The sequence below is a fragment of the Falco peregrinus genome, chromosome 1 (genome assembly GCF_023634155.1).
Source record: "Falco peregrinus isolate bFalPer1 chromosome 1, bFalPer1.pri, whole genome shotgun sequence".
Lineage (NCBI taxonomy): Eukaryota > Metazoa > Chordata > Aves > Falconiformes > Falconidae > Falco > Falco peregrinus.
In genome coordinates this window covers 92,068,730-92,091,144 of record NC_073721.1, presented here as the reverse complement: position 1 = coordinate 92,091,144, position 22,415 = coordinate 92,068,730, and the positions used below count along the sequence as shown (strand labels likewise).

General features: G+C 39.3%; 1 protein-coding gene across 3 annotated transcripts in view; it reads left to right on the top strand.

The window, feature by feature from the left end:
• Positions 1–22,415, top strand: part of SETD3 (SET domain containing 3, actin histidine methyltransferase) — a 63,726-nt gene that overhangs the window by 997 nt on the left and 40,314 nt on the right. Inside the window, exon 2 of one of the 3 annotated variants that reach the window (XM_055794088.1) lies at positions 47–178. The exons of the other annotated variants lie outside the window; for them this stretch is intronic. The gene's annotated coding sequence lies outside the window, so the exon portion shown is untranslated. The remainder of the gene's footprint in view (positions 1–46; positions 179–22,415) is intronic. 3 annotated transcript variants of the gene reach the window in all.

The window sequence follows — 22,415 nt, the reverse complement described above, 5'->3', positions numbered from 1 at the left end:
GTGGCGTTTAAAATGAGAATAAATAATTTAAACTGTTTATCTGCAGGGGTGTTACTCCTGAAACAGCCTAGGTGTTTCAGCCTCCCACTGCTACTACAGCAGCTGCCGAGACGGAACTTCTTGTGAGCCCTTCCTTCTTACCCGGCAGCACTTGCTTAGACTTGCTTAAGCAGAGGCGGTGCGTTACGTTTGTCTTTAATTCTTAGCAACTTCCTAAATTTTGAATTAAACTGGCATTTAGGTTTTTACCCGAAGGCAATATTTAGCTGTTGGGACAGGCTCAGTTCTTCCTTTTGGAAGTTGTCGCTTGCAGCTAAGTTCAAGGCTGCTCTTTTCCCAAGCTTTGTGTCTGCTCTTTTGGATGGACTCATCCTTGGAACATAAGTGTGATCGGGAGCTAAAGCTGAAAGCAAATTGCCTTTGAGCAGTAAACGCCTGTCTCTTCGAGTGATAGCTTTGTTTTGTGAAAATTGCTACAAAGTTACCTTAATGTCTGGCAGGTGTTTTCTGCTTTCAGTTGGTTTGAGTTGGTAACTATAACCATAGTATTTTGTAGGTGACTAAACTACTGTAGCATTCTGCATGTCCAGTATCTGATTCCTAGTATGAAAGGATAAGGCAGAGTACAAGTTCTCGGGGGGGGGGGGCAAAGGCGTGATAGGGACAAAGGTGGGGGTGTTCCCTGATATTTTCGCTCAGTTAAGTAATTTAATATGGTAGAGATTCAAGCATGCTAGCTTGCTCTTTAATAGAACTTTCAGTTAAGCTTAGCAAGCTGGATTGAAGTATATGTTGAAGTACAGTTGAAAATACATCCTTGGCGTGGTGTGCCTAGAAATAAATTTAGAGTGTTGGGGAAAGAAATGCCACAAACCCTGAAATCGTTTGTATCTATGTTACTGTTCCCAGTTAGAGATGGCCTGATGTGTAGTTGAAGTCAGCTAAGTCTTGAAATAGACTTCCAATTCAGTGTGGTACATACTTTAAAAATAAGGCATATTATGCCTGGCTGAATGGAAAAGCATAGATCTTGATGATATTTTTATTGTAATAAATATATTGAGCTTAGACATGTCCTCTGTATCTAAAGTATTACATACTTTGTGGTAGTGGTGCTGATTATACAGTTAAACTGATGCACTGGGTAATTTTCAGCAAATGAGGGTTCTAGTGGTTGCTCTTTGAAAGAAAGAGGTAGCTTGAGAGTATTGGGAGTGTGAGTGATCTTACTGCCAGAATGTCAGAGTGCTCAGTGCTTGTTAAAGGACACATCACAATGCCCATAGCTTAAGCATCAAGTGTTTTTGGAGGCCAGGGCTGTTCTATTAGGTCTATCCATGCTGATAACTGAAGTCAGGGTGACTTGCTTCATTCTGAATTAGAAGTTAGACTTTTATAAAGTGAGGTTAATATTTTCGAAATTAAAAATGTTTAGAAACATGAAAATAAAAACAGTACATTAGTTATTTTTTCACTAATTCTTTTGAAGAGAATTTGGAAAAAAAATCTGGGAGTCTTCAGGAGTACCTAAACTCAAGCAAAGAAATGAAATTACAAAAGTAGATTGGTAAAGTGGTAGAGCTGAATAGCTTCTTTTCTGCAAAGAGTAAATATTATTATTTTTTCTGGTCAAATAGTGTCAGAGGAGCTGGTTCAAGAGAGGCAAGGGAGTTGTTAATCACTAAGAGCGAGCTTTAGTTGTTTCCTGTGGGGCAGTTAGTAAGCTAGCTTCCCTAGAAGATGATTGAGGTGTTTATATTAAGAAGCACTCCTGCCTAAGAGAACTTTAATAGAAGGTGGGGGGAGATAGGGGCAATCCTATAGTGATTAATATAATAGTTCAGAAGTAGAAAGCTGATAAGTGATAGTAATTATGAAATTATGAAATACATACTTTTTTTTAGAATGTTGTCTTGGATATAGCCATTTTATTTTGCCCTTTAGCATTTTGTTACCTTCAAATTAATAATTTCTTACCAGAAGTTGATATTTAATTTAGGAGTCAGTCTTGTATTTAGCATCTAACTAGATTCAAGAGTGGGTCATGGCTGGGGGGAGAATGTCAGACTGATCGGATGCTCAAGATACTTTTTTTTTTTAGTAGATTAGGAATAAGTACCAAGTCAGAATATTGTCAGGATGTCTTCTCTTTGATTCTAATTATAAGACTAAATGTCTTTTGCAGCTTGCTTCCCAGCAATTAGCTAAATTTGTTGGTTTTGGTGTTTTTTGTAAGTGCATCAAATAAACATTCAGCTGATTTTAGTAACCTCTTTTGATATTATTCTGTAGAGTGGCTTCTTCCCAGTATCACAGTAATATTTATATACTGTAATTCTTTCCTTAACCTGAAACCAACATAGGCTTAATAAAGTTTTCTTTGCAGCGTAGGTGTTTGCAGTAGTGGTTTAATTTTCCTCTTTTCCAGGTGATTTAGACTTGTGCTAACGTTGATGAACCTCTGTGATTGTACAGCTTTTTATAGCAAATAGGGGATTATTAAATTCTGGCCATGCTTTGCCACTAACTTATTAGAGACGCTTCAGCTACCTAGGCCTGGTTTTAGGTGTCTAATAATGTTTTAACCAAGGCTAATAAGTGTCAAGTATGAGAAAGGACCTCTGAAATCCTAATAAAGTACAGTAGGAGTGCTTCGCTGTTCCACAAAAATGCCTCATTAATGTTGTCTGGCCTTAGTCTTGTGTTTGGAGCTACACTTTGAAGAGGCTTGTTTCTGTAGTAATTAAAAGGCAAGTTCAGTGCCCAAAAGTGTTCTAACATTGCATTCCTGCTCTTGTACTTCCTCTGCTGTAACCTTCTTTGCTCCCTTTTTCTGTTTTTAGCTACTCTGCCCTACATCAGCTCTCGCCTGCATCTCTTCCACCAAATGACTATTCCAGTTGCTCCATCTATCCCTCGCTGTCCTTTACCACGTCCCATACTGTTCAGCAAGCCTACTATATACTTTTTATTTGTTTGAAACGAGGGAGAATTAGTGCTGAAGTCTTGCATTTCAGTTCTGGGATCTGTTACCAGGCTAGAGAAGCAGATCTGTCAGTTGCCAGGAGGATTCCACCTGTCTTTCTAGCCTGGACTGAAGCATGCTGAGATGTGAATGACTGTGCTTAAGATCAGTATTATCTCTAGTGAGTACATGTGAACAGGTGTTTACATGCTCCGAAGCTGGCCACATCCAATACATAAGGCAGATATAAAGCAAAAGGCATGTTTCTGAGACTGTAGTTGCTAATATCCTATTAAGAGTCAAAATAGGATATAACTTCTAATTTGAGAGAATTCTTTTACGTTTCACAAGGACTTTTTGAGCCCAAAGTTAAAGGCTGTTATGTATCAGGGTAACAGATTAGTATCTACTTCCTGTTTTCTTTTATTCTTGGATGTCTTCCCAGTATCTCTGGAAGAATCGGCTGACCTGTCCTGAAAGTGCCTGAGCAGTAGTGCGGTTTTCAGCCAGTATTTTAATGTAGGCCAAAATATTTTTTTTGTAGCTGAAGATGGACTCAGTTTTAATATGTTGCTTTTCACTGATTTCTTTTAAGAGTCTGAGCAGCCTGCACTGAATGGAGGCGAGTCCATCTCTGGGGCTACTCTGTTACAGTCCGATTCTAACCTTTTCCATGTGGATCAATTGTTAGGTTTTGTGTTTTATATATTTGCATATATTTTAGGATATGATACACAGTAATGGAATTATGCAGTGCTTAGTAAAACTCTGTTACCTTGAGAATGCTGCTTGTATTTCTTAGCAAGTAGTTAGCAGAAACACAGAATCTTCCTTTGTTTTTAATGCTTTATAGCACCAGTGCCCGAAGTTTTCATGTAGTATTGTTTTAGTGAAGTAGGAAGAGGATGTGATGCGTGGGTTTCCACTTCCATGTAACCTGTGTTGACAGTCCAATATCTCCCATATGCTGGGTCTTGCTCAGTGTGCCCATTCTGATGATAATTTAAGGGAATGTGAGTTACTTTGCAGGGAGGGGAAGGTGGCAAGCAAGCATGAAGTGCAGGGTGTTTCCTGCCCCTACCAGGCCTTCTGGGGGGGTTGGATTAATTGTCTTTGTGGCCATTCTTGGAGCCACTTGGCTATCTTTACTTGATGGCAGAGTTTATAGATGTAGTCATATAATAACTTCAGGTGCTGGGAGAAGGAGCTTTTGGGTTTAAGAGCTTTTGTATTGAAATATTTCTGACAAGGATGACTTAAAAGATCTAGTTCTGCAGATTTGCTTCTAAGTAAAGCAAGTGAACGGTGTCTTAGTGGCTGCAACTATATAATTTGTGAATCTGTGTGTATATTCTAACCCATTGTCCAAGTCATCAATGAGGATGGTGTACAGTGTTGGTCCTAGTATTCATCCCTGGGATGGGGTATGCTACTGTGACTGGCCTCCAGCTGTACTTCATGCCATTCATCCCAACCTCTTGAACGCAGCAGTGCAGCCAGTTTTCAGGCCACCTCACTGCCCACTTACTTAGTTCGTACTTCATCTGCTTGTCTATGAGGATGTGCTGGTAGACAGTGTCAAAAGCCTTGTTAACATAGAGATTAACAGCATCCACTGTTCTCCCATCAAGGTTACAAGGTTGGTCAGGCATGACTTCCCCTTCATAAATCCATGCTGACTATTCCCAATCACTTGCCCTTCATATATTTGGGAATGGCTTCCAAGTTCACTTGCTTCAACTGCTTCCCTCCACTCAGCACTGGTGAGGCCACACCTGGAGTACTGTGTCTAGTTCTGGGTGCTCCAGTACAAGAGAGGGATGGAGCTACTGGAGAGTCCGGTGGAGAGCCACTAAGATGATTAAGGGACTTTCCTCATATGGAGAAAGGCTGAGAGAGCTGGGCCTGGTCAGCCTAGAGAAAAAGAGGACTCAGCAGGATCTCCTCACTGTGTATAAATACCTGAAGGGAGTGTGCAAAGAAGACAGAGCCAGGCTCTTCTCAGTGGTGCCCAGTGACAGGACAAGAGGCCATGGACACAAACTGAAACAGAGGACCTTCCCTCTGAATATCTGGAAACACTTTTTTGCTGTGAGGGTGACTGAGCACTGGCTGGTGACTGAGCCTTCGTTCTTTGAAACGTTCAAGAGCCATCTGAACATGGTTCTGGGCAGCTGACTCTAGGCGGCAATGCTTGAGCAGGGGCATTGAACGAGTCAGCCTCCAGTGGTCCCTTTCAGTGTGAGATTCTGTGAGATAGATACATGGGGGGTTTAAGTTTGTTTAAATGTTTCTTTTCCTGATCCACTTGCACAGAGAGTAAGTCTTCCTTACACCATGTCTCCGGACCTGGGGTTCCTAAAGGCAGATCTTATCAGTGAAGAAGGCACAAAGTACTGAAGTCTTTTCTGTGTCCTTTGTTGCCAGGTCCTCTGCCTCCATTCAGCAGCAGGCTCACACCTTGCCTTAGTCTTCTCTTGCCTTAGTTCCTGATGCACCTGTAGAAGCCATTCTTACTGTCTTTCTGTACTTCATGTGCCTTGCCAAATTCAGTTCCAGATGGGCTTTGACTTTCCTGACCCCATCCCTGCATGCTCGGTGTCTCACTTCCTCCTCGGTCCCCTGGCCCTGCTTCCCCATCTTCTGTTTCTTTGTTTGAATTTTGTCAGAAAACAGTTGTGTTTTACTGCTTTGATAGTCAACTACACTTACTCTGGTTTTAAAATAGCTTTTCCAGACTTTAACTGGGATGTATCAATGAATTGTCACCAATATACTCTTCCATTGACTATTGATGGAACAGAATAGAGGTTGATATCAATGTTCACAAAGTTGGTTGTCTTAATTCTTCAAAACTAACAATAACAATGTTCAGATCTTCTAATGTTTGCTGGAAATACCCTGTACCTATTTGCAGGTTAATTTCTTCAGTTCTACTGACTGAACCCTTGATACAAAAGCATTTCTTTAATGCATCTGCATAGGGTGTTTCTTGTTGAACGTGTTACTAGGAAATAGCTACCAGTGTGTATCTGAAAACCTCTGACCCATTTGTCCAGTTTTTAGGTTTCTACAAAAACAAGCCTGACTTTTCAAAATAGGCTCACAACCTTCTGGGTCAATACTCCATTGCCTTATGCAGGCTGTGGCATCTGGGTGGTGTCTGAGCTTCCAGGTGGCATGACTAGAACTGCTAGATTTCAGGAATTTCATGAGACTAATATATTTCAACAAGTCTTTTTGTGGTGCTCCATCACTAACCTCTGTAAGCCAGCAGCACATTTATAGCCACTACTGCTCACTGTGAAGCGTAATACTGCCTGGGTTTGGATATTCCTGGTATGTCTCAGTGTTTGGAGGTTCTCATGTTAAGTGTGTGTGATCTTGCAACTGAATAATCTTTTCTTTGGACTCTGCCTTTCCCAAATAAAGGGGGTCTCAGCAGGAAGCTGAGCTGTGTATGGATGAATTCCTTTCCTTGAGGAACTTGCATGCTGGAATAGTATTTTTTGACTTGCAGAAAGTAGCAAAGGTTGGCTGGTAAAAAAAGAAAAATGGCTGTCTACTTTGGATAACCATCTACAGTGTTTAATCTTCCACTTTGCTAAACAGAGTTGCATTGATAGCATATTAATGTATTAACTCTCCTTAAAATAGAGAAGCATCCATTCCCTCTGGACTATGCTGCACCTGATTCTGTCAGTCAGGAGCAAGTAAAATGGATGTTGTCAGACCAATTTGAGAGGCTTTGTGTGCTGGTACAGTGAAGACACTGATATAACTGTAAAGCTTAGAGTTGCAGAAAATGACTGTTAGGTTTTCATGTGGTTGTCAGATTCAGATTGGTATCTGTTCTCTGCCCCTTTTTCTGAAAGTCAGCATTCAAGCAGTTATTTCTGACTTTGTTCCCAACTGATGCTTGGGAATAATAGTAAGCTCTATAAGGGTTCATGAAATGACAATTTTTGCATTTCTTAATGCTCGATTAAAAAATAGCATTCCTGCTTTCACAGCAATGACAGATACTGTTGTGATTTCCTTCTGTCACTGTAGGATGTCTGGCTTGTACAACCTGTTTCGCTGGCTTATTAAATCTTTGAATCCATGCCTGAATATAAAAATACTGTCCCATCGCACTTTTGAGTTTGGGCATTTAGAAGTCTAAAATGAAATGATAGCCTAATGCAGTAAGTACTTGTTTTATTTTGTGGAGTCTCGAAGTTGGTCTCTGCAAGTGGTTTGGAGGTATAGTGCGAAGTTATGAACTGAACAGCCAAGAACTTTGCAAACTCTAGTAAACAGTGGTTGTAGTCTTAAAGGTACAGTGTATAACTACTTGGCAGGTTGGAAGTTATCATAGTGATGCAGCTTTTATTTGTTTTACTGTTGTACTCAAAGAAAGAAAAATTCTGTGCAGCTCTGAGGAACATTTTACCTTCTGTAAAGATACAAATTTTATCTTTTCCAGAAAACTCTCAGAAATGCCAGATCAGGTTAATAACAAAAAGCTGGTTTGAGCACATCTCTGCAGACTTCTACCCTGACAGTATGTGACACAGTGGCCTAAGGCATAGGATGTGAGCAGTCTAGTTTCAGAAAGTACTGTTGCTCCCAGAATGCACTTTTCTCTGGTGGATAGAGATTTACCAGTATCACCTGCAACAAGGCATCAGGAGCAGCTTCTCTATTGTAACAGTCACTGTGTTTGTATTTGCTTCTGTCCGTTGTGCTCTCTAAGGAAGAATTGCTTGGCCTGAGTGGAAGTCACCTCTCTATCTAGAAATTTGCCAGACTGGTAGATAGTGGTTCTATTTGTGGAAGCAAGAAGCTCAGCTACAAGAACTGGGGAACAGAATATTAACATTAACAGCCAGTCTTGTCAGGAGTCATGCTGCTGCTTTTTCCCTTGCTCTTGAGATATTAGGTAGGAACAAATTTTCATTCTGGACTGATAGATATAAATTTCATCTTGCAAGTGTTGCAGATGTGGCTTGCTGGTTAATGCAATGTCCAGTTCATGGTCCTTTACTGCAGAAGAAATAGCAGTGTTCCTGGTGAAGGAGACAGGGCTCCAGCTGTGGCAGCAGCCTTGAGGCTGCTTCTTGAGCTGTGGCTCCTCGCTATGGCACAGAAAGCCATGAAGGTCTGAGATGAGATGGAAAGGTGCTAGGTCTTCAAAGGCCTGGGACTGTTGAAAGTACAAACTACTGGAATCTGAAGCAAGTGGATTATCTGTGCTGGCTGTGCAGGAATGAGATAGCCTCAGGAAAACAGGAATGCAGGTAGTTAAAAATTAAGAACATTGAAGTCTCACTTTGGAGAGGTCAGAGGTAAGTGAACCCAGGCTTATAGGGGTTTGTAGCAGGGTCTACCGAAATGGTTGCAGCTCCTTATCTGAACCCTTTGGAATACTGCTTGAGTAGTCTGGTCAGCCCTACTCTGGAGTTTCGGTGTATGGTCTGCCTGGGGCTTGAAGGAATAGCTTGGTGACATGGCTAGTTGTTTGTATCAGAATAAGGCAGGGCAGTAAAATTGGTTTTCAGCAGGCATGTTAACAGTGCGTTAGTATACTTGAGGCAGTTATCTTGTGGAAAGATGCTATTCAATCTTTCTCTGTTAATACAGAGAAGGAGGGCTTTGTTTAGAAAGTGGTTTGTTTGGCCTTCCTGGATGGGTTCTGGGACTGCAGGGGGCAATGCATTTACTCTAACGTGTGTGCTAAAATAAATGTCGAGAATGTTTCTGCTTTGGTCTGTTTTGACACCCAAACATACAAAAAAAAAAAAAAGGCGCTACCAAGAAGTTCTACCATAGTTCTTCTGAATTGTGAGGATTAAAATTCTGAGAAGCTGATGGCAGTTTACAGTGTGTTGTGGTCTGTATACATTTTGGTTATTACTTTATCAGACACCTGAAAGCTCAGGGGTGAAGGCAAGTAACAGTATTGCTGCATCTTTCTTGTTCCTGAGAGCCCAGTAAACGCCAGTGTTAAAAGCTTTCTTTTTTCAAACCACTGCAGTGTTACTAGTTTGAGTAAACATGGGGGAGACCAAGAGCTCACGTTGCCAACTGAACACCAGAAGATAAAGAGGGGCTTGGAGGAACTTGCTCCTTCACTTTCAGGGTCTAGAATAAAAAGATCAGAAAACTGCCACTACATAATCTGAAACTTCTAGTCACGCTTTCTAGAATACTCGCCATTTTAACCACTAGATATGGAGTGAGCTTAAGGCAAGTGGGTTTGGAAGGCTTTCCAACTGTTGTTAAGCCCTCAATTACATCACTTGTTAGGCATTCACAGCAGAAGCATCTTAAATATTTTTTTTTTACAACATGCATAGCACTTAAATATTGCCAGAAGTTCTTCTCTAAACTGTCAAAATAGGATTCTTTTGGGATTTAGAAACACTGAGTGCCATGGGTGTTTTCCAGGGACACTAAAATTACAGCATCTTGAAGTGTAATTGTAACTGGGCTTGAGGGCTCTGATCCTTTCAGTGAGGGTTCCTCTGCAAAAATAGCCCCTAATCTTTAGCACCTGCTATAGGGCAGGTGGGGTGTGTAATAATTTTATTGGGAAAGTGTTTTCTTTGAGCTATTAAGAAATACTCTGGAGGTGTTTTTATTATGGCATTGCAGTAAATCTGTGCGTTGCTACAGTTTGTACGTTGGCAATCATTGTATGACCTTACCCTGTAACAAAGAGCTCAATTTTCCTCAAACTTCATGTGGGTACATATGGAATGAATTATTGTAATGCTGATTAGTTATTTCCAAGAATGACCAGTGACAGATATTTATATATAGAAAGATACACATATGTACAGCTAGCTGGTATCACAGTGGACCTTCCTGCTCTGGGTGCACAGTGTGGTTCTGAAAAAGTGCAGCGCACACTCATGGAGGTGGAGTGCCACTCCAAGCTTCTTTTTTCCTCCCTGCTACCATGAACTCAATCTTCTTTCAACATGGGCTGCCTGGTGTCTTTGAGAATTGGACAAGGCGCATGATTTAGCAGCAAGCACCTTAACTGGCATAGATATTGTCACGTATCCTAGAAAGGTTAAGAAAAGGCACACAAATACCCACTGGAGTTCTCCATACTGTTATCTTTTCCTTGTTCGCATTAGTTCTTACGGTGGGTCCAAGCTGCAGTCTGGAAATCCTTGGCATTAAATAGACACTTTGGGTACCATTCAGGTGTGTTTTGTTCACTGTGGTCTTATAGTGATCCTAAGCACTGCTGGTCAGGGTGAAGTGCCAGCAGCACCATCTCTGCGTGTACGTTTAGGGAGTTAATCTGCTGTGGGCAGAAGCTTGATGGAACAGCTGTGCTTTTCTCTTAGCTAGAGAAAAATACAGCAGTTATTTTAAAACTGCTTAGATTCTCTTCTGTAAGGACAGGGTATTCCAGGAAACAACACAAAACTGTAGCTGAATTCAGATATTTATAACTTCAAGCACAATTTAATTGTGCATGCTGGGTAGTGTCAATCCAGTGTCCAAATATAGGTCCTTAAGTGGTTTTTTTTGGTTCCAGCAGTGGTGTTGAAACATTCAACCAATTTAAGTTGTTACAAGACATGAATATATAATGAAACTCATTTTGAGGGCAAGAATCACATATGCTGCCACATAGCACACAACAGGTCTCAAAGCTTGTAGGAACTTGTTTACTGCTGTGGATGTCATCTTTCCTTCCTCCTTTTCATTAGAGAGATTTGCAAGATCTTTTTTGTCACTTCATGTAAGTATTGCAAAGACAGTGTTGGTAGGAAGTCCTTTTGAGTGAAAAGGAGGTGGTTTATCTGATGTACAGTTACATCTGTATCACCTAGCTGCTTGGAGGAGAAACTTCAGCGCGTGGATTAGTTACATTAGAAGGACCCAGGGACTGTGGCAATCACCTCTATAGGATCTGCTGCCTGTGCCATGGTTGGAGGTGTGGGTTGTCAGTATGATGGGCCTATGTAATTACCTGACTGGAAAGGAGCAGCCTAGCATGCAACAGTAAGTCATATTGGAGTTGCAGTATATGTAGAAAGCAGAGGGTAGGCAAGTGTTAAGACAAAAAATAAACAGAACTGTTCGGAAATTTTTTCAGTGCGTAGAAACAATTGTGAGCCCAATTGCTATTAGGTTGCTTGAGGGCATGCCACTTAGTTGGAATTATTGTTGCAATTAAACAGTAGGCCTTGGCATTAAGCATCTTCAGCTTTAAATCCCTTCCTTGGAGATGGTCCAGTTAATTGGAATATATGTTATTGCCTAGTTTTGTATTATTTATGCCATTGACTACAATGCAATTAAAAAAGGACTTAAAAAAACAAAACAAAACTATGCAGTGATACCCAAGAATTTTTTTTTGCTCTTCAGCCGGGGTCAGTTTCTGCTGCTTTAGCTGTTATGTGAAGTAGATGCAGTAGTATATAGTGATATATATCCAATAGGCATCCAATCTTTTCTGTGCATCCTAGAGAACTTACATACAAAATATGTATCTGATGCCACATACTTTTTTTTTCTTCCCCTCTAGTAATACATGGAGGAATGGGTTAACTTATTGTTGGAAGTTCTTTCACCCCTTTGAAGAGGTGCTGCCTCTTTTTTTGGTGATTAAAATTATTATGATTCTTAGTGTCTAAGATAGTGGGGGCTGACCAATGTGAAATGTACATTTTGGGTTAAAAAAGCAATTTCCATTGAAATGATGTGTGCTTAGGTACTGTCATCCAAAAGTTTTTAATTGCATGCAAGGCTTTGTCAAAATTTCCAAGTATGTCAGCTGTCTTGAATGGGGCCTAAACTTCTGCTCTTAGTTATTCACTTTACAGCAATGAGTGCTATACTCTTAGTGCTGAATTTTAACTCTTTCTCATGCCTTCATAGTCATCAGCAGTGACTGATTTTCTTACTGTCTGTAAGCAAAACCTAGTTCTTGATTGCATAGTTCATGGTTGATATTAAGGTTTACATAAAGTAGTTTTAGTGACTTTTCTGTGTTTATCCTGTGAAGTAAGTAAACTGTGAGCATGCTAGCATGGTTCAAGACATCACTGTCTGAAATGATGCACTAAAGTGATTTTGAGCATTGGCACATTGCAACAGGAAGTAGAAGGAGTTGTGTTAAGCCATCACAGGAGTATTTTGGAAATTTAAGGAGTTTTTGGATCTTTACAAATCAGTTTAAGCACAGGTAAAGGCAACACATACTAGTTCATGTCTTAGCATGTGAACATTTGAAATTAAGTGTTGTATAGTGTGTTATTTTCTGATGTATGTGTACAGGATAAAAGTTAAAACCAAAGTAACTCTTTTAATGGTAAGTCTTGCATAGCTACGACATACTGGCTAGTAAAGATTTGGGGCAGTATTAACATTTCTGTATTTATGGTTTTACTGTTTGGGAAAATTTTCTTAATTTTCTTAATTACGAATTTATTCTTAATCAGTTAATTTTAAGTGATTGTACTTTTGATATGATACTGTGCCTATTGCAAGGAACAGTGAAGCTTACAACCACTGGCTTGGTAGGTTTCTTGAAGAAAATACATGTTTGGGAGAAGCAAATAGCCCATAGAGTGGAGACAGAGGTAGAAGGTCCCAAGAGCTACATTGGGAGGATAGCTCTTGACAACAACTAATCTCATTCCTTTTGTGGACTAAACTTTTTTGAAGTTTCTTATATATATTGAGGGGGTTGCTTTTGGGATTACACAGTCATAGCAAACAGCTCTTCCAGCATAAAATATGTAAGAAATGTTCTCACAATCAAAAATGTATTTTGCATCTGGGTTTATTGAAACACAAGTCAATCATGCAACTGCCTTATGCCTTAGTAAACAGCCCAGCTGTAGAATTAAGTAAAAGCAGGATCTTGAAAAACAGATGCTTTGCATGAACTGAATTTTTCTGAATAAGTACAAAAGCAAAAATGTTATCTCACAATGGTTTTTGATGTACTTGGTTGACACTAACTGCTTCTAAAGTAATGGCAAATGCATATACTGTAACTCTACTCCAACCTATCCTGTAGGAAGAGAAATAAAGCATTCATTTGTAAGCATCGAGAATATAAGTATGTATTTCTAATGACTTTTCTTTTTGCCAGTAAGTTCTTTTCATTAGTGAAAACCTGAGAGGCATTTTCTGGTTTGGTCCTTTTTTTTTTTTTTTAAATTCCTTTCGTTGTTTTTACCTGTTCAGTGTTTAAGAATTTATTCTTAATCAGTTAATACAGTGAAGCTTAACAACCACTGGCTTGGTAGGTTTCTTGAAGAAAATACATGTTTGGGAGAAACAAATAGCCCATAGAGTGGAGACAGAGGTAAAACGTAATTTTCTCTCCTAAAGGGAATAAAGTCCATCTGCTAACTGATTGTGAAAGAGCAGAAAAGGTGTGGAAAGGAGATACCTGAATCAGAAAACATGAAGCTTGCAGAGAGATTGTCTCAAGAAGACTGTTACTGTTAAGTGGTAGGGACAGCTTATTGCCTTTGCTTTATCTGAGAGAGGAAATGTGCAAAGTCCCATTACAAATGGGTCATGTGGCTAAATCAGGTCTTTGAAAGGAAAATAAACCTGAAATTTGGAGAAGCTGATTTGGGTAACTTCACAACATCGTGAAGAAGGGAAGTTTACTGCATTGCAGCTTGGGCTACAAGAAGCTGGATGAACCTACTGGAGAAAAATCCTTCTGTCATGCTTTTCCTGTAGCTCTCTAATACCTGCTCTTGGTTGCTGTTATTGTTACTTTTCTTCTGGTAAAAGACAGGGTGGGGGGAGAAGAGAAAGAAGACTACGATGAGGATGAAAACTGTAGGCTTTAAAAAGAAACAGTAGAGCAGCTTCTGTTCTCAGTGTTCATCCAGGAGATGGTGGATGCTACTCAGTATTGTTTTTTAGAGGTGGGAAGATACTAGGGCATGTGGTAAGTGTTTTTTAATTAAGAAGAGCGAGGAAGAATCCCTGTGAATTTATAGGGGCTTGAATCTGGGGAGCAGAGACTAGAAAAGGAGGGAGGAACCATAAGCAGAATCTCGTAAGATGGAACTGGAAGAGAACTGCAGTGTATAACCAATATATGTGTGTGCTGGGATTGCCCTCTTCCTGCAGAACACGTGTATCTGGAGCCGTAAGCTGCTGCTGGAGATGGCATTCTGGACTTGATGATCAGATGAAAACATGGTACGACTCCTATATTGTATAGGAGAGAGTTTACAGAGTTTTCTTAACTAGCAGGAAAGAACTGACTTTTGAGGGGTGCAAGTTGTTTTGGGAGAGCAGAAGAACCTAGGGTGCTGTATTAGTGGGACTGTGCATTGGACTGATTCACAGTACAGCATCTTGTCGCAGGGAGCAAGTGTATCAAAGCTAGCTCTTAAAGAAGGAAGTAGTGCGGGTATAGTATAACAGCTAAGGGAGTTCTTGGGAAACACAAATTGTATTTTCAGTGGAAACAGTATATGCTTTTATATCATTAACCTTAGTGCTTTCTGTAGTCATTTTTGTCAACATTGTCATCAGTATTATGGCAATACTTAAGATCCGGTTTGGAAGAAAAGAGAAAAAAACCAAAGTTCTCCTTGTTATAAGCCTTCTATAATCACAGGAGGTCCCCACTTCCAAAAGGGCTTACAACTTAAATAGAACAGAAACATGCCCGAGAAAGAAGGTACACACAGTGAACTGCAATGACATTGTATTTAGTGGAGCTTTTGGGGTAGGTTTGTAGAGGAAATGAAAGAAAAAGGAAAGGGCGGGGGTGGGAAAGGAGAATTAATAGCAAGAAGAGAAGGGGTGGAGTACAGGGAAGGTGAGAGATTGAGAGTTGGGGGGGAAAGGGATTGAATCAGTAAATAATTACTCATTTATTTAGTAGGAACATCTAGATTAATACCTTAGGAGTGATGAGTGTTATGTGGTTTCCAAGTGACATGATGTAGGTGGTTTTCACAAGCAAACATAGTGTTCATTGTAAATGTATAAGCTGAATTTTTCTTAAAGATCACAGATCTCTTCCTCCACCCACACTGTTCTTACACTTCTTGATTTCATACTTTCTATTTTGCTATAAAGTGTATTTATCTTTGTACCCACAGTCATAAGATTCAAGTTTAGGAGAAAAAAACTTCATCAGTGGAAGCAAAAGATCACATTCCCTGTAAGCCTGGTCATATCAAGTGTAATATTGTGCTCTACATATAGATTGGACAACTGTCAATTGCCTGTAAGCATTAAGCTTGTCCCTCAAGACCCTGGCTGCTTAGCATATGTTGATATAAGAGATGATACAGTTCCCTCTCTGAAGTAGAGGGGAAAATGACTTAGTCTAGGCAATCAAACTAGAAAAAAATTTGCAAGCCTGGTTTTTGTGCATCCTACTCATCTGTCCTCCCTCTCAATGCAGCCAAGGAACATATCCCACAGCCACCTACTATACTCACCTCTCCGTGCTCTTCTCATGGCTTGAGAATTCCCTTGTCTTCTCCTTGTCTGCCCTTGTCGACCCATATCTGTCCTTCTAATACTGATTCTAGATCTGCACCCCTCACCTTCTGTGCTAGTACATGCCAAGAAGATGCGTGGGGTGGGAACTATTACATAATGAGAACATAATGTAATTAGCACCGACAAGGATCTGAATTAAAAGAAGATACAATGTTAAGATATTGCATTGGAATATACTGAGTCCTTGAAGCAAAGTTAAACTTGAAGGGATAACTCTTCCTGTAGGAATTCCTAACTTGGTGGTTACTGTAAAAACTCCGCAGATTTTTTGAGTAGCTGGTTTACTACTCTGCAAAGTAAACAGCAGTAGCTTAAACAAATAAGGCTTATAGGAGCATGTTAGTTCTGTCTGCTGGTGGATTCTTCCTGCTTTGTCTATCAACATGCTAGCTGTTTTTAATCAGCTTTGAGAGTGGGAGAACTCAGACATAAGTTGGTCCACTTACAAGAGGAGAAAAGCTGTGTTGAGAACAGTTTATCTGCTGGGCCTGTTTCTTAGTCAACATGTGTGCTGATGTTTGTCCTGTGTGTGCAGTTATACCTGCAAAATAACTATATAAACTTGCAAAAGATGCTGCTGCCTGGCTAGTAAGGTCATGGGGGGGGTGGAACTGAAAGCAACATGGAGTCCTGGAAGAGACTGGGAAGGTAACTGAGAGCACTGCAGGGATTCTGGGACTGTTGGAAAAGGCCTGTATGAGAAAGGGAGGTGCATATCCAGAAGAAATCATACTTAATATATTCGGCATCATGTTGGATAATTTTTTTAAAACTAACACTGTTTAATACATGAAAATTGATCTGTTTTTTTGTTTAGTACAATGATTGCATTCACAATTCTGTAACAAAGGTTGCAAGTTTGTATTTTTAACTGGTGAATGAGGGGTAGATATCTTTATAGTGCCTTATGATGGATTTTTTTTTTCTGTCAAACTTAACTGCAGCTCTATGTAGTGTTGCAATGAACTTATTGGTGGTCTATGTATATGTGAAAAGCTGGCAGGGTTGTTAATGATTAAATGGATATTATTTTTTTTTCTGAAGTATTGTTTAGGAAGATCTATATTTTATCATCCTTGTCATTGCTTCCATAAGGAAATGTAGTCCAAGTTCACTAATACCGTAAGTATCAACTTTCTTAAAATGTTTAAGCAGCCATGTCTTTTTCAAAAAAAACCAAACCAAAACAAAAAAAACCCAAAACCAAATGACAAACCCACCCCAAACCCACCAAAATACCTCACAACAACAAAAAACCCAACCCAAAAACACAACCCCCAAAAAACTGCAAAACAAACCTAAAAACCACCACCCCACTCTCCCCCTGACCCCCCCAAAAAAGCCAAAACCAAAAAAAACCCCAAACCAACCAACAAAAACCCAAACACATGCTATTTTCATGGTTACCTTCTAAAGCTGTTAGGTGAACACACTCACTTTTTAAAGCTGTAATTCAAGAGGAGGCATATTTCTATTTTACAGCTCATTAAAGCGTTATTTTTGTGTGATGTAGGAACGATTTCAAAGTCTGATACAACACAACTGCTCTTTGATAGCAGTATTAGAAGGAGGAAGACGGATCATTTACACCCCTCGCTGCCAGTTTTGGCATGAGTCTTTTTGCCAAGCCAGCTGATTACACTATATTTGGAAATGTGGCTGTGTTGTATGTTACCAAGCTTATTCATCATTGCTGTCAGCATGCTCTCTCTTTGCAAGATGCTTTTAGGAACTTTCAACAATATTCATTTGAAAGGAAACCTAGCATAGTACTTAAAAAATATTCATGAGAAGACAACCAGAAAAGCAAACTTGGGGGGGGGAAGGAAAAAACGCCCTAACCACTTTTCCACTGAAATGTATATTGCTGCTGCTTCAGATATTTATGAAGTCTGCAGTTCATCTCAGTCTTCAAGGATTTTTTATTTGGTTTTGTCTGTATGTTATGCAGCTATATTTTATATTGCTGCTTCTGTTGTCATGCATGTATGGCAAACAGTCTTTTTTCATTGCTGCGTTGAGAAATGGGCTCATACTTAACAATAGTTTTAGTTGCTTGCAAAAAAAAAGATGCCTTATATCTGAAATCTTATTTCACATTTTAAAATACTGGTTTTTGTGAAGGTCAGAATCTTTCTTTGGAATTCCAGGAATTTCTATAGAATTGAAATCTGACTGTAAAGTCTCTTTCATGAACTGTAATTTTATTAATGTAATTTTAATTACAAAATCTAATCTTACAAAGGAACCATGCTTATTTTCTCCACATTTAGTCTCATGTTATCATTATAACTCATCATTTGCTGGTTAAATATGGCAGAGCTGGTTTTTGCCAAATGTGAAATTGGATTATGCTGCATGTTTTCAGAAATTTTGAAAAAGTTTTCATATTCTATTTTTGAATTATATATTATATAAAATATAATATATGGTTAGTTTTTAATGCTGCACAGCTCTGCTGGGTTGGTATTTGGAATACATTTTCCAGACAGCTATGTATAGCAGCAATTCCTTTCAAATTATGGCTTTTACTAAACAATACAGCTGCCAGATGCATTAGATCTTAAGTAGTTATATTTGTTCTATGTAACTGAGCAGTGAATGGAGATAAGTAATGTAGGATGTAGGAACCTATTTTTCTGATTGGGAATTAGATAAAAAAGTACAGTTTTGATCAAGATAGATGATTCCTTAAAAGGAAATACTTCCATAACAAGATAGCTCAAGATATCAGTCTGCTGGTTTTGCTTTTTTGTGTGAGAGTGACTTGCTGATTTAATCATGCATGCAGCATATTTTCTCTATAGAAATTCTGATGACTAAGAAGCAATAGTTTAAACAAGATACATGCATCAAAGGAGAGAGCGAAGATACTTATAGAGCTTATTTCATGTTCACGTACTGGTAGCATCCAACTGAAAAAATGCATTTCTGATTGGGGTGCCATCAATCTCATGAGCTGTGTTCACTGAACTTGTTTTTTCCTATGTTCGCTGCATGTTACCTGAGCAGCAGGAGCTGAGACATATCTTGTACTAGCCTTGAATTTCTTACTTGTGTAGCGCAGATTTCAGCTAGAGATATTTATTTTTTTTGGTCTCTAAAACAATATTCACCTGTGATTGTAAAGCAGATACTAAGTGTTGTTCAATTTTTTTCTTTTTGTCATATTTGGGAAGCTGAACTTCGCATACTCCAAAATCAGCTTTACCTTTAGATGTAAGTCTTGGCAATGCTTTCACTGCAAAAGTAGGTTCTTGCTACTAAACACGTTTCATATGGGGAAAAATTCAATATTTAGTGCTGACCATGTACCATGTTCCTACAGCTTTATGTATTGGTGTATTATTGTTCTGATTGCATGGTGGCACTTTCCATGCCTCCACACACATAAGTGCACAGTTATCTAGGTTTTTTTCTTCTCATAAAATCTACCAATGGATGTTTGTATTCCAAGCAGATTCTTCCCGTAAATACAACTTAAAAAAAGAAAAAAGCCTGCAGTATTTTGGTAGTTGTATATACAGAACACTTAAGACTACTTTTCCTCAATTTATTGGTTGGCAAACATACTTTGCTTTTATAAATGAGGAACGAAGATCCTTCAAAAGAATTTCAGTTGTTCAACTTATCTTAATATTTATGAGCATCTTGATTGATATAAACTATATGTCATCATAACATGTCATTGTAACATGGAATATACTGTGTGAGTGCTTTAATTTTCTGATGCGGGGGATTGTGCTTAGAGGGAGCGTAGAAAACCATTTGTATGACTCAACACAGAACTGCATTATTCTTGCCATGAAGATTTTGGACTGTCCCCAAACCTGCTGTTGGATCCATTACAGACCCATCTGATTTGATTTCTTTTAAGAGCAGCAAGGTCTAAAATAAATGTAACAGGGTGGCATATGGGAGAAGGGAACACTCAAGTGAATAGGTGATGTGCAAATAAAGTCTTTGTGAAGTTAGCCTTGTGTACCAAGAACTCTATTTATCTTTTTTACAAGTATGAGAACATTGCGGGGGGTGGGGAGGAAAGAGTATAATGGGAAGACCCTGAAAGTACACTTTTCTAAGTTCTTTTTTTGTTGGTATTGTTCTTCTTTGTCTTACATAAATAGCCAACTTGCCATAATATAGTGTTAATCCTATTTCAAATTTGTACTATTATAAATTCAACATGGATCTCATAATGAGCATTATTCTCAGCTTCATATGAGCTGAAAAATGTTGTAAATTCTCGTATCAAATGTAATTGCTTGTGGTAGAGCACTGTCCTTCAAGACAATGTCTGGGGTTTGTTTACAAACTTAAAGGGATGTGACCAGCCAGTGTGATTCCCACTTTGAATCGGCGGGATCTGTCGTTACCATACTGTACAAGGGCTTTTCATTGTAGAAACTGTATTGGGAAAGTCAGTTATGCAACTCAACGGGGATTGATTAACATCAAGCAGTGCAGATGGGTTGTTTGAGCCTCTGATATCTGCTAGAGAGAGATAAAATCGAGGGGGGGGTGGGTGCCCCAGGACTTCAGTCTCCATGTATTCAGTCTTCCTTGCGCTGTGTTTAATGTTGGAAGATGAGTTAGGTTGGTTTGCCTTTCTTTTTGAAAACATCTTATAGTTTTGCCTTATATTTTTTCCCTTTTATTAGGAAGTGTTGTCTTTTCCATCCATTTTAAGCTCCTTTAATTTTGAGTTAGTAAGTTAACAATATTAACCTTAACTTGCTTTCTAATCATTCAGAGTTACTATTTAAAATAAGCTTTGGGCTTGGCAGTTTCTTGTTCACTCTAATCTTAATAGAAAATGAAAGCAGACAGATTATCTACCTTTCCCACTAGAATTTTTGTCATGAATAGCATTTGTATTTAAATGATCTGCCATATAGTTACTTAACATATAGACTGCAATTGTTTCAGCCTTGGTTGGTGTGAAGAAGCAGCTTTTCAGCTGCTGGTCAGTACATTCTAGTATTAATACCAGCTGCCAAAGAGCATTTGGTAGAGTATGAGAGGAAACATTTCATTTTGGGTAAGCTAGCTGCACTGACTGAGGGTAAAAGGGTCCCTTTTATATATACAGGGAGCTCAGAACACCTGGAATCCAAAGTACTACTTCTATACAGTGATTTTTAGCACTTTTATGGATTTTACTGTGCAGTGTGTGATAAAGCTGCTATGACTGAGGTGATCTTGATGACTCAGGCAGTTAATATCTTTCAGATGGCCAAAGTTACCTGAATTGTGTCTGACACTCCTCTCACTGCAAAGTAACTGAACATAGAATCTTCTGTACTGTACAGGAAGATATTATATACCATATAGACTGCATAGACTGCCTGTGTAGAGATGAAAACATCAGCTGCAGCAACACGTAGAATCATAGAAAAATGTAGATGGAAAGGGACCTCTGGAGATTGAGAGGCTCAATTTTCTGCTTTATCTTCAAAGGTAAATCGGGTTGCTTGTGGCCTTGCCAAGTCAAACTTTAATTCTCCAAGGTTCCTTGGAGATGCTGTTAAATCTCTGTCCAGTTCTAGTATTCGGTCATCCTTATGGCCAGTTTTTTGTACTTGTTTGGGATATCCTTTGTGGCATCATGTGACTGTTGCCTGTTGACCTTTTGCTGTGCTTGCCTGAGAAAATCTGCCTCCACCCTTCGTGTAACTCCCCATTACATAGTTGAAGGCAGTATGGGCTCTTTTTTTTTTTTCTTCAAACAGAACAAACCCAGCTCCCTCATCATGTCTTTCATCTCATGTGTCAGCCCTTTTGCTATTTTAATGTCCTTCACAGATGTATCTCCTGTGCTGTATGGCCCAAAACTGTACAGTACTTTAAATGAGGCCTCACCAGTGCCAAGCAAAAGGGAATAATTACTAGCCTTGACCTGCTGTTTGTGCTCTTGTTTATACAGCTCAAACTACAGTTAGTTTTCATTGCTTTAAGGGTGCACTGCAAATTGCTGTCTGCTAGAGTCTCCAAGTCCTTTTTTGCAAAGCTGCTGCCTGTCCAGTCAGCAGCTGTAACACTGTATAGAGTTTTTTCCTTCCCAAATGCAGAAAACTTTACATTTGTCTTTGTTTATAAAGTTCCTGTTGGCTACTTCCTCCAGTTTGTTGAGGTCCCTCTGAATGGTGGCCTTGCCCTCCAACATGTTGACTACTTTCCCCATTTTATGTCATCTGTAAGTTTGCTGCAGATGCTTTCTGTCCTAGAATCCAAATCTGTTGAAGATGTTGCCCAGTATTAGCCACTGAGGAATACCCTGTCTAACAGTTGACAGTTAGATTTACAACTGTTGACCACAACTCTTTGAACCTCGTAGTCCAAGGCATTTTTTTGTCCACTTTGTTGTCTTCCTATTCAGTTTGACACCCAGGAAGACAGCATTAAAAGCCTTGCTTAAATCAAATTGCCAACCGCCGATTTTTCCCTGGTCCACAGAGCTGTTTCTTCAGAAGGCAGTCAAGTTGGTTGTACACGGTTTGCCTTTATAAGTCTGTTGTCTGATCCCAGTCATATTGATGTCCATTGTGCCTGGAAGTAGCTTCCATTTAGGTCTCACTCTACATTTTGTACAGCACATGAGGTGAGACTACTATCTAATTTCCTGCATCCTTTATCCTCTCCTGTCCCCACCTTGCTTTTCTATTGGGTTTTTTTTTGTTTGTTTGTAAGTTATCTGTTTCCTGTCATAGACAATCACCATGACTTTTCAAAGATGATAGCCAGCAGCCTTGCAGTGATGTCAGCTAGCTTTCTTATACCTTGGATGTTTCCCATCTGGTCCTATGTACTAGTGTAGGTCCATCTTACCTAAACAGCATTTTAACTTGATAGCTTCTTTCCCCCAAGCTTTGCTGCTAGATGCAGAAACTTGGGAAGCCTGATAGACTTTACTGGTAAAGACCTGCTCAAGGTGTTGGGC